At 44.5% G+C, this 11,426-nt stretch overlaps 1 protein-coding gene across 5 annotated transcripts in view; it reads left to right on the top strand.

Annotated features, from left to right (window-relative positions):
- Positions 1-926: 926 nt before the first annotated feature.
- Positions 927-11,426, top strand: part of MAPK8 (mitogen-activated protein kinase 8) — a 135,167-nt gene continuing 124,667 nt past the window's right edge. For 2 of the 5 annotated variants that reach the window (XM_064269879.1, XM_064269878.1), the window contains exon 1: positions 928-1,049. The gene's annotated coding sequence lies outside the window, so the exon portion shown is untranslated. Of the gene's footprint in view, positions 1,050-11,426 lie in introns of all 5 variants that reach the window. The other 3 variants (XM_064269882.1, XM_064269883.1, XM_064269881.1) reach the window with 3 other exon arrangements.

The following is an 11,426-nucleotide window of genomic DNA, read 5'->3' as shown; positions in this document are numbered from 1 at the left end:
CGGGTAGGTGCCTCAGAATGGTACTTATTGTCCGTGCCTGGGTGGGGGTGCCTGCTTGAGGTGCGGGTTTGGTCTGAGCGCGCCTGACCTTCAAGCCCGGCCGGAAGCTTTTTCTCAGACTAGCTGACAGCCCCAGGCAGATGCCGAGCGCTGGGAACCGACGCCTCCACGTGCCCCGCGCAGGGCCCCGCCCCTCCGGCCGCCGCCACGCCCCTCGGTCCCCCGGCCGTCCTCTCCCGCAGCTCCATTTCCAGGCGGCCTCCGCGAGCGCGCCTTCCCAGGAATAGCCCCGCCCCCGGGCCGCAGCCACGCCCCTCAGTCCCTAGGCCATCCTCTCCCTCAGCTCCACGCCTTCCCCGGGAGTAGCCCCGCCCCCGGGCCGCAGCCACGCCCCTCAGTCCCCAGGCCGTCCTCTCCCGCAGCTCCATTTCCAGGCGGCCTCCGCGAGCGCGCCCTCCCCGGAGTAGCCCCGCCCCCGGGCCGCGGCCACGCCCCTCAGTCCCCCGGCCTTCCTCTCCCGCAGCTCCATTTCCAGGCGGCCTCCGCGAGCTCGCCTTCCCCGGAATAGCCCCGCCCCTGGGCCGCAGCCACGCCCCTCAGTCCCCCGGCCGTCCTCTCCCGCAGCCCAATTTCCAGGCGGCCGCCGCGAGCGCGCCCTCCCCGGAGTAGCCCTGCCCCCGGGCCGCGGCCACGCCCCTCAGTCCCCCGGCCTTCCTCTCCCGCAGCTCCATTTCCAGGCGGCCTCCGCGAGCGCGCCCTCCCCGGAGTAGCCCCGCCCCCGGGCCGCGGGCTCCACCCCCAGAATCCGGGCCCCGGGCCGCTCCGGCCCCGCGGGCCGCTCGGGAGGCGCGGGGGCGGGCCCTACGCGATGACGTGCGCGGGCCTGCGCGGTGGAGGCTCGCGTCCCTGTTACTCAGCGGAGCGGTGGCGGCCGGACTACGCGGCCCGGTGGCGGAGCCGCGAGCTTCGCTGGGGAACGGCCGCGGCCGCTGCGGGACGGCGCCTGTCCCCGCCGGCGGCTCCGTTGTCCTCGTCCGCGCCTCTGCCGGGTGAGTGCGGCGGGCGCCTCGGGGCCCGGGCGAGCGGGCGGCCGGGCGGACGGCCCTCGGTGTTTGTTATTGTGCGGCTGCCGCGCCGCCTTCTCCTCAGCCCGACCCCCTCCCGGCAGTGGGGGCGGGGGCGCGGCGGGCGGCGGGCGGCGCGGGAACAATAGCGGTCGGGAGGCGGCGGCCGGGCCGGGCCGGGCCGGGGTGCAGGCGGGCCCGAGCGGCGCCCCGAGCGGCCCTGACGGACCCCGAGCGGCGCCCCGAGCGGCGCCCCGCCTGACCCCGAGCGGCCCCGGCTGCCTCCCCACGGGGCCTGCGGGGGCGCGCGGCGCTCTTTGTGCGGACGCTCTGGGCGGGCGCGGGCGGCCGCGCGGGAAGGGCCTCCAGCTCTGGGCGCCCGGCGGAGGGCGGTGGTCTCCCGAGGTGGGCTCGCGGTCCGCGGTCGGCGCGTCTCCCCGGAGGGCTTTTCTCCCCACCCTCGTCCCTTTGTCTGCGGCTGTGTCCCCGACCCGTGGGGGCAGGGCCGAGTCCGTCTGAACGTATCTGACGGGCGCCTTTCGTCTGGATCGCGAAAAACTCCCCGTCAGACCTGCCCCGCGGGTCCCTGCCGCGTCGCCCGCGCGCTCCGACGGTGCCCGGGGTCGCTCCGTGTCCGCCTCTGGGCGCTGCGCCGGGGCTCCGGGGAGACTGGACGGCCAGCGCGCTGTGTCTCCACGCGAGCGTCCCGGAGGCGCCTCCTTGGCGGTCCCAGCGTCCGTCTGTCTGTCGTTCATTCATTCACTCAGCTCCTCCCGTGAGCTGTACGCAGATCTGTTTGAAGGTTAGGGGAGGCCCGTGAGTGGTGCGTGTTAAAGAAGAGAGAGTCGTGCTCTGGGCGTTTTTACACATTTTTGTTTTTGTAGTACGGCTGGAACTTCTAATGTCAATAGGTATTAGGAACTGGAGTTAGATTTGCTGTAAGTCTACAACAGATTTTATTTATTTCAGGTTTTATCTCCTAGGGCACTTTGTAATGGTTACCTCAGATTCCCCTGTTACCTTCAAGCCTAGGAGGTCAGATTTCGGAAGTGAACCGCTTAGTGTTGTCCCCAAGCCAGGAACGTCTTACATCCGTGTCTTCAGAGCCTAGTCTGCAATATAGCAAGTGCCGAATAGTCAGACAGATGAAACGCTCTTTATAATTGGTAGTATTTAAAATTAAGTCTTTGAAAAAAACCCAAAAAACTTTTAATGTTCTCCATAAAGTTCCAGAGGCTTCATGCAGACTGTCACTTCCAGATATCTAATTGATCGGTTCATTCGTATTATCTGTCATGGCAATAGAGGCTTTTGAATCACTCCAGCATCAATTTTTTCCTGTCACTTCTAGGCCATATCCTAAAATAAACCTTGTCTAAAGTATGGTTTTTTAGTGTGATTGATCAAGTAAGGTAGATTGTGTTTTGTGTGTATATGTGTATGTGCAGCACATCCTTTTGTGAATATTATTTGAAAGATTTTCGGTGACTCTAAGTGGAAAAGCTAGGACAAAAGAAACAAGCTGCACAAATGTTTTATTAGGAGTGCCTAATTTATTTCTAATAAATTTTTGTAAATGTTTATTAGAAATGTTTAAATTCCTTGTCCTTACACTTTTGACAGAACATTTGGCTCCCAGTCTCTCTCCAACTAACTAAATACATTCTGGCATAGTTTTGGATATGAAAGGATTTGAGGCGAACTTCTGTTATCCAATGTAGGGTAGAAATGATAAAATTAGAAAATGATACTTTATTAAGATGAGGAATGAAAACTTTGAGATACAAACGTTTACTGCTTTACCTAGTTGAGATTTGTCAGATTCCAGTAAGGGTTACTGATAAAAATCCTTTGGCAGCAGCTCACAGTCAGGCTACATTTAGAATGAAAGTTTTTTGTTTTGTTTTTCTAAATTCTGTTTTTTTAATGGTAGCTTTTTTGAGATATAATTCACCCATACCGTAGAATTGACCCTTTTAGAGTGTACAATTTAGTGGTTTTTTAGTATATTTACAAAGTTGAGTATTGATCACCATGGTTTAATTCCAGAGCGTTTTTATCACCCTAAGAAGTGACCCCATACCCTTTGGCAGTCAGTGTCCACTGCCGGCTAAACGCTGTCTTAAAGGAAGAGATAGCACTGACTCTGTTAGTAGGTGTATTCCATTGATGGGTTTGAAAAGGACTCCCTCTAAGTGTCCTGGTAGATTAGGAAGCTATATTCTTTCTATTCCTTTAACATCCTGGGGGAAATGCCACTTGGAAAGAAAATTAGGGTAAGAATAAATTATACCAAAATTGAAGAGGTTAGAATCTTAAGTATTTGCTTTATACTTAATATTATGGAAATGACCTCGTGGGGATACCCAGTGCACAGTGAAACAACTTGAAGTAATTTGTTGTTAAATGACTAGTCACATAGTATTGTGGTGGTAATTAAGAGTGAATCCAAGCCTGATGCTTGTTAGTCTGCTTTGCCGGCGAGTTGAGTTTTGACATACTTGAGTCATCTGGATGGTTGAGGTGCTTTGTTGCACATGTAGAGGTATAAAAGCATGCTGACCATTGAGAGGCCGGCTCTCTAGGGACCTCTGGTCAGGAGTGGTATGGGTAGTGCCCTTTCTGACTCATATAGTGCAAGGAAGTCTATGACCACACAGCTTTAGATATGAATCGTTGGCCTGTTTCAGTAAGCTGTGATGCTTATTGTCTTAGTCATGAGCTCCTTACCTGAACGTTTAGAAGCTTTGTGTTTTTGCTTGAACGCAGGTTACCTTGAAGTTTGGTTTCACAGATGAGTTCTGATTCAACAGGATTTATGACTTGAAAGGTGACCCGCCAAACCCAGACCTGTTGCTGTGGAGTCGACTCTGACTCACGGAGCCCCGTGCGCTGTATCACAGAGTGGAGCTGCTCCATAGGGTTTTCTTGGCTGTGGTCTTAATGGAAGCAGTTCGCCAGGCCCTCTTTCTGTGGAGCCTCTGGCTGGGTCCAGGAGTAGTGAAAGAAGAGTCGTCCTGTCGGTCAGGGTAGTAGATGGAGCTAGAATAGCCGAGGAGTCAGACGTAGTTCTTACCTCAGTTCTGTCGTCTGTACCTTGTCATCAACAAACTCTGGAGCCTTAGGCAAAGTGCTTAACCTTTCTGGCTTTAGAACTGGAAATTGAGGCTGTTGGAAAGCTTCCTTATTGGAAGGGTTGTTCCTTAGCTAAGTGGTTCTTCAGAAAATCATACTGGGAGAAAAAGAGTTCTTGGTTATAATCTGAACCCCATGCCAAGAGCAGCAATAAAAGTTAGGCTTTTCTAATTTTAAGAAGCACAGAAAATTGTTAAGTTGGATATTTTTATAATATCGAGACTTATGCAACAAAGAAAAAGGCCTCGCCTTAAGCTAGAGTTTCCTTGAATGGTAGATTTTATTCATTCCACAGCACCATGCTTATTATAACTAGACTAGGTGCTCTCAGAGGCTTTGTGGAGTGTGTGAAAATAAATAGTTCATTAGCCTCAATAAGTTTATGATTGGGAATGGGATTTGGGCATATCTGAAGAGTGAATTTATGCTCATTTAAAAGGTGTATGAGAGAGCTTCCTAAGACAAACAAAAACTCACCACAAATACCTGGGCAAGCCAAATTTCACATGAAATCCAGCTTTTAAAATTGCGCGTGTGTGTATGTATGTATGTAAGTATGTGTAAAGCCTTTTGGGAAGCATATTAGCTGCCATTCATTTTCAAAGTGGTGGGCGATATCACATCTATAACAGGTGTCTGTGTCTCCTGTTACCTTTAGTAGTACATCAGAATTGATCAAAATATGTTAGTTCTTTATGAATGTTAAGGAGCCTAAACTTCATGGTGGGTGCTAGCATGGGTTTTAGGGTCAGCCCTGAGTTCCAGTCCATGCTCCAGATCTAACCAACTGTGTGGACTAGGCTAGTTCAAGTTATATAACATCTTTGGGCCTGTTTTATTACTTGTAAAGTGAGAATAATAACACATAATCTCATAGGGCTGTAAGGTTTAGATAAGGTACTGCATATAAAGTGTCTGCCACTGGTACGGTGGTACCTGGAACAGTGTATAGAAGTATTCAGGAAATGTTAGCTATTGTTACATTTACGACTTTTTTTTTTTTTTTTAATTGTGCTTTAAGTGAAAGTTTACGGTTCAGGTTAGTTTCTCATACAAAAATTTTTACACACGTTGTTACGTGACCCTAGTTGCTCTCGCTATAATGTGACTGCATATTCCTCCTTTCCACCCCGGATTTCCCATGTCCATTCATGCAGCTCATGTCCCTTTCTGCCTTCTCACGTCACCCCCAGACAGGAGCTGCCCGTTTAGTCTCATGTGTCTACTTGAGCTAAGAAGTACATTCTTCAGGAGTATCATTTTATGTTCTTATCAAACCCATAAACCCATTGTGGTCACATTGATTCCGACTCATAGTGACCCCGTAGGACAGAGTAGAACTGCCCCATAGAGTTTGCAAGGAGCACCTGGTGGATTTGAACTACCGACTTTTGGTTAGCAGTTGTAGCACTTAACCACTACTCTGCTAGGGCTTTCTTATGTCATATAGTCCAGTCTAATCTTTGTCCGAAGAGTTGGCTTTGGGAATGGTTTTAGTTTTGGGCTAACAGAGAGTCCGGGGACCATGTCATCCAGGGTCCCTCCAGTCTCAGTCAGACCGTTAAGTGTGGTCTTTTTATTAGAATTTGAGTTCTGCACTCCGCTTTTCTCCTGTTCCCTCAGGGACTCTCTGTTATGTTCCCTATCAGGATGGTCATTGGTGGTAGCTAGGCACCATCTAGCTCTTCTGGTCTCAGACTGATGGAGTCTCTGGTTTATGTGGCCATTTCTGTCTCTTGGGCTGTTGTTTACCTTGTGTCTTTGGTGTTCTTCATTCTTTTTTGCTCCGGGTGGTTTAGGACCAATTGATGTATATTAGATGGACACTCATTAGCTTTTAAGACCCCAGATACCACTCACTAAAGTGGGATGCAGAAAATTTTCTTAATAAACTTTGTTATGCCAGTTGACCTAGATGTCCCCTGAAACCATGGCCCCCAGAACCCCGCCCCTGCTTCTCCATCTCTCAAAGTGCTTGGTTGTATACAGGAAACTTCTTAGCTTTTGGTTTAGTCCAGTGGTGCTGACTTCACCTGTATTGTGTGATATCCTTCCCTTCGCCTAAAATAATTCTTGTCTCCTGTCTAGCTAGTCAATACCTCTCCCCCTCCCTGCCCACCCTCATAACCATCAAAGAATGTTTTCTCCTGCATTGACACCTTTTTTTTAATTCTTCTAATAGTGGTCTCATATAATATTTGTCTTTTTGTGACTGACTAATTTCACTCAGCATAATGCCTTCCAGATTCATCCATGTTATGTTTCAAGGATTCATCTTTGTTCTTTATTGTTGTGTAGTATTTCATTGTGTGAATATGTCATAATTTGTTTATCCCTTCTTCTGTTGATGGGCACCTAGGTTTTTTCCATCTTTTTGCTATTGTAAACAGTGATGCAGTGAACATGGGTGTGCATATATCTATTGTGTGAGGGCTCTTATTTCTCTAGGATATATTCCAAGGAGTGGGATTCCTGGATCATATGGTAGTTCTATTTCTAGCTTTTTAAGGAAGCACGAAATTGATTTCCAAAATGGTTTGTACCATTTTACATGCCCACCAGCAATGTATGAGTGTTCCAGTCTCTCCAAAACCTTTCCAGCATTTATTATTTTGTGCTTTTCAGATTAATGCTAGCCTTGTTGGGGTGAGATGGTATCTCATTCGGCTGCTAAACAAAAGGTTGTCAGTTTGAGTCTACCAGGCACTCCTTGGAAACCCTTTGGGGCAGTTCTACCCTGTCCTGTAGGGTCGCTAGGAGTTGGCATTGACTTGACAGCAATGGTTTTTTTTTTGTTTTGTTTTGTTTTTTAATGGCTAATGATTGTGACTATTTCCTCATTTATCTGTTAGCCACCTGAATGTCTTCTTTGGTGAAGTGCCTGTTCATATCCTTTGCCCATTTTTAAATAGGGTTTTTTTGTTGTTGTTGAGGTTTTGTGGTGTCTTGTAGATTAGACCTCGAACGGATTTGTCGTAGCCAAAAATTTTTTCCCAGTGTGTAGGTTGTCTTTTTACTCTCTTGGTGAAGTCTTTTGATGAGCGTAAGTATTTGATTTTTAGAAGCTCCCAAATATCTAGTCTCACCTCTGGTGTTTGTGCATTGTTAGTTATGGTTTATGTTCTGTTTATGCCATGTATTAAGGCTCCTAGCATTGTCCCTACTTTTTCTTCCATGATATTTATCGTTTTAGAACTTATATTTAGATTTTTGATCCATTTTGAGTTAGTTTTTGTATATGGTGTGAGGTATGGGTCTTGTTTCATTTTTTGCAAACAGATCCAGTAATGCCAGCGCCAGTTGTTAAAGACACTGTCATTTTCCTATTTAACAGTCTTTGGGCCTTCATCAAATATTAACTGCTTATAGGTGGATGAATTTACATCTAGATTCTTATTTCTGTTCCATTTGTCTGTGTATCTGTTGTACCAGTACCAGGCTATTTTGACTACAGGTAGTGTGAGCCTTCACACTTTGTTCTTCTTCAGTAATGCTTTACTTATCCAGGGCCTTTTCCCTTTCCATGTGAAGTTGGTGATTTGTTTCTCCATCTAATTAAAAAAGTCATTGGAATTTGGATTGGGATTGCACTGTATCTGTAGATCGCTTTGGGTAGAATTGACATTTTCACAATGTTGCGTCTTCCTATCCATGAGCAAGGTAGGTTTTTCCACTTATAGAGGTCTCTTTTGGTTTCTTGCAGAAGCATCTTGTAGTTTTCTTTGTATAGGTCTTTTACATCCCTGGTTAGATTTATTGCTAAGTATTTTATCTTCTTGGTGGCAGTTTTAATGGTATTGATTTGGTGATTTCCTTTTTGAAGTTCTCTTTGTTGATGTAGAGGAATCCAACTGATTTTTGTATGATTATCTTGTATCCTGATCCTTTGCTGAACGCTTCTATTAGTTTCAGTTGTTTTCTTGTGGATTCCTTGGGGTTTTCTGTGTATAAGATCATGTCACCTGCAAATAGAGATACTTTTACTTCTTCCTTACCAATTTGGGTGCCCTTCATTTCTTTAGAGCTAGCCTAATTGCTCTGGCTAGGCCCTCCAGTACAATGCTGAATAAGAGTGGTGATAAAGGGCATCCTTGTCTGGTTCACAATCTCAAGGGGAATGCTTTCAAACTCTCTATTTAGAATGATGTTGGGTGTTGCCTTTGCATAAATGCCCTTGATTATGTTGAGGAATTTTCCTTCTATTCCTATTTTGCTGAGAGTTTTTATCATGAATGGGTGTTGAACTTTGTCAAATGCCTTTTCTGCATCAATTGATAAGATCATGAGGTTCTTGTCTTTTATTTATGTGACGGATTACATTAATTGGTTTTCTGATGTTGAACCATTCTTGTGTACCTGGTGTGAATCCCACTTGATGATGGTGAATTGTTTTTTTGATATGTTGTTGAATTCTGTTGGCTAGAATTTTGTTGAGGATTTTTGGTTCTAAGTCCATGAAGAATATCGGTAATTTTCTTTTTTTTGTGGTGTTTTTACCTGGTTTTGGTATGAGGGTTATGCTGGCTTCATAGAATGAGTTTGGGAGTATTCCATCTTTTTGTATGCTCTGAAATACCTTTAGTAGTAATGGTATTAACTCTTCTCTGAAAGTTTGGTGGTAATTGCCAGTGAAGCTGTAAGGGCCAGGGCTTTTTGCGGAGGGGGGGTGGTTTAAAATCACCTTTTCAATCTCTTCTTTTTTAATGGGTTTATTTGGTTGTTCTACCTCTGTTTGTGTTAGTTTAGGTAGGTAGTGTGTTTCTAAAAATTTGTCCATTTCCTCAAGGTTTTCAAGTTTGTTAGAGTACAGTATTCTGTTGCGATTCTTTTAATTTCAATTGGGTCTGGTGTGATATCGCCCATCTCATTTCTTATTGGGTTATTTACTTTCTCTCTTATTTTTCTTTTGTCAGTGCGCCCAATGGTTTATCCAGTGGTTTGTTGCCCTTTTCATTGGTCTTGTTAACTCTTTTTCAATTGTTTTTCTATTCTCTATTTCATTTAATTCTGCTCTAATATTTTATTATTTCCTTTCTTCTGGTGCCAGAGGGCTGCTTTTGCTGCTGTCTTAGTATTTGTTTGAGTTGTAGGGTTAATGTGTTGATTTTAGCCCTTTCTTCTTTTTGAATGTGTGCATTTATTGCTATAAATTGACCTCTGAGCTTTAATTGTGTCCCAAAGGTTCTGGTAGGATGTGTTTTCATTCTCATTTGATTCTGTGATTTTTTTTATTCCGTCCTTAATTTTTTCTATAACCTTGTAGTTTTTGAGCAAGGTTTTGTTCAGTTTCCATGCATTTGATTTTTTTTTTTCCACTTTTTCTATTACTGATTTCTACTTTTATGGCTTTATGGTCAGAAAAGGTGCTTTATAATATTTTGATGCATTGTATTCTGTTAAGGCTTGCTTTATGGCCTAATATGTGGTCTATTCTGGATAATGTTCCATGCATGTTGGAAAAGAAAGCATACTTGGCTGCTGTTGGATGGAGAGTTCTGTATATGTCTATGAGGTCAAGTTGGTTGATTGTGGCATTTAGATCTTCCGTGTCTTTATTGAGCTTCTTTCAGGATGTTCTGTCCTTCACCAAAAGTGGTGTGTTGAAGTCTCCTACTATTATTGTGGAGCTGTCTATCTCTCTTTTCAGTGCTATTAGAGTTTCTTTTATGTATTTGGAGCCCTGTCATTGGGTGTGTAAATATTATGGCCATGTCCTTCTGGTATAAAAAAAAAAATGACCCATTAATCATTATATAGTGCCCTTCCTTATCGTTAGTTGTGGATTTAGTTTTAAAGCCTATTCTGTCAGAAATATGGCCACTCCTGCTCTTTTTTGATTGTTGTTTGCTTGATATATATTTTTTACATCGTTGGAGTTTTAGTATGTGTTTTTAAATCTGAGGTGTGTCTCTTGTAGTCAACATATGGACGGATCATGTTTTTTTTATCTGTTCTGCCACCCCGTGTCTCTTTATTGGTACATTTACTCCATTTACATTCAGCATAATTATTGATAGGTATGAATTTAATGCTGTCATTTTGATGGTTTTTTTTTTTGTGTGTGTTGTTGACAGTTTCTTTGTTCCACTTAGTTTTCTGTGCTGAGTCACTTTTCTGTATGTGTTTTATCATGTTTTTCATTGTTGGCTTTGTATTTGCTGAGTCTTTATGTTTTTCTTGCTTTTTATTTTGTTGTGTAGGATTGTTAGTTTCTTTTGTGGTTACCTTAATATTTACCCCTATTTTTCTAAGTTTAAACCAATCTTTTATTTTTTTATGTCGCCTTGACTTCCTCTCCATATGAAAGATCTATGACTATATTTTTTTAGTTCTTTTTTGTTTTAATGTTGTCATTTTTTACATAATGACATCTCTGTTTCCCTTTTTTCATTGTTTTAGCTTTGATTTATTTTTGTGACTTCCGTATCTGGGTTGATATCTGGTTGCTCTGTCATGTGTCTTGGGTTGTTATCTGATGTTATTGATTTTCCAACTGGAAGACTCCCTTTAGTATTTCTTGTAATTTTAGTTTGGTTTTTGCAAATTCCCTGGACTTCTGTTTATCTGGAAATGCCCTAATTTCGCTATCATATTTGAGAGACAGTTTTCCTGGATATCTGATTCTTGGCCTGCAGTTGTTTTCCTTGAAGGCTCTTTGTATGTCATCCTATCGCTCTCTTACCAGCATGGTTTCTGCTGAGTAGTCCAAGCTGAGTCTTATTGACCCTCCTCTATAGATGACTTCTTGTTTATCCCTAGCCACTCTGCTTTTTGCCTGATCTCCTTCCTGATCTCTTAAGAGTTCTGTATATTAATGTTTCGAATTCTACCTGTGGTAATTTCAAGAAGTTCTCTTTCTCTGGAAGATTTCTTGAATCTTTGTTTTGGGTGCTTACTGAAGCCATCAAGGTCTGCCTCTTTTTGTGATTTGATATTGACTGTTGTCTCTGGGACATCAATAAGTTATTATATTTATTTATTTTATGTTTGCTTATTGTGTCCTAGCTTCTTGTTTTGAAGTGCCCAAATAGGCTGCTCATGTGAGCTAGTTTGATTATTGGTGCCTTTGAAATGCTCACATTCTGTCACCTGGTCGTTAGAGCTGTTATTAGGTATGTGAGCCCAGGGGTCTGTTTACTTTTCTTTCATGGATTCAGTTCAGGTGTCCATGTAGCCTGTCAGCAAGTATGTGGTGCAGGGTCTCACCTACAGCCCTCGACAGGCACG

The sequence above is a fragment of the Loxodonta africana genome, chromosome 16, assembly GCF_030014295.1.
Source record: "Loxodonta africana isolate mLoxAfr1 chromosome 16, mLoxAfr1.hap2, whole genome shotgun sequence".
Lineage (NCBI taxonomy): Eukaryota > Metazoa > Chordata > Mammalia > Proboscidea > Elephantidae > Loxodonta > Loxodonta africana.
The sequence above is the reverse complement of the archived record's forward strand: the minus strand, read 5'-3'. Positions and strand labels throughout refer to the sequence as shown.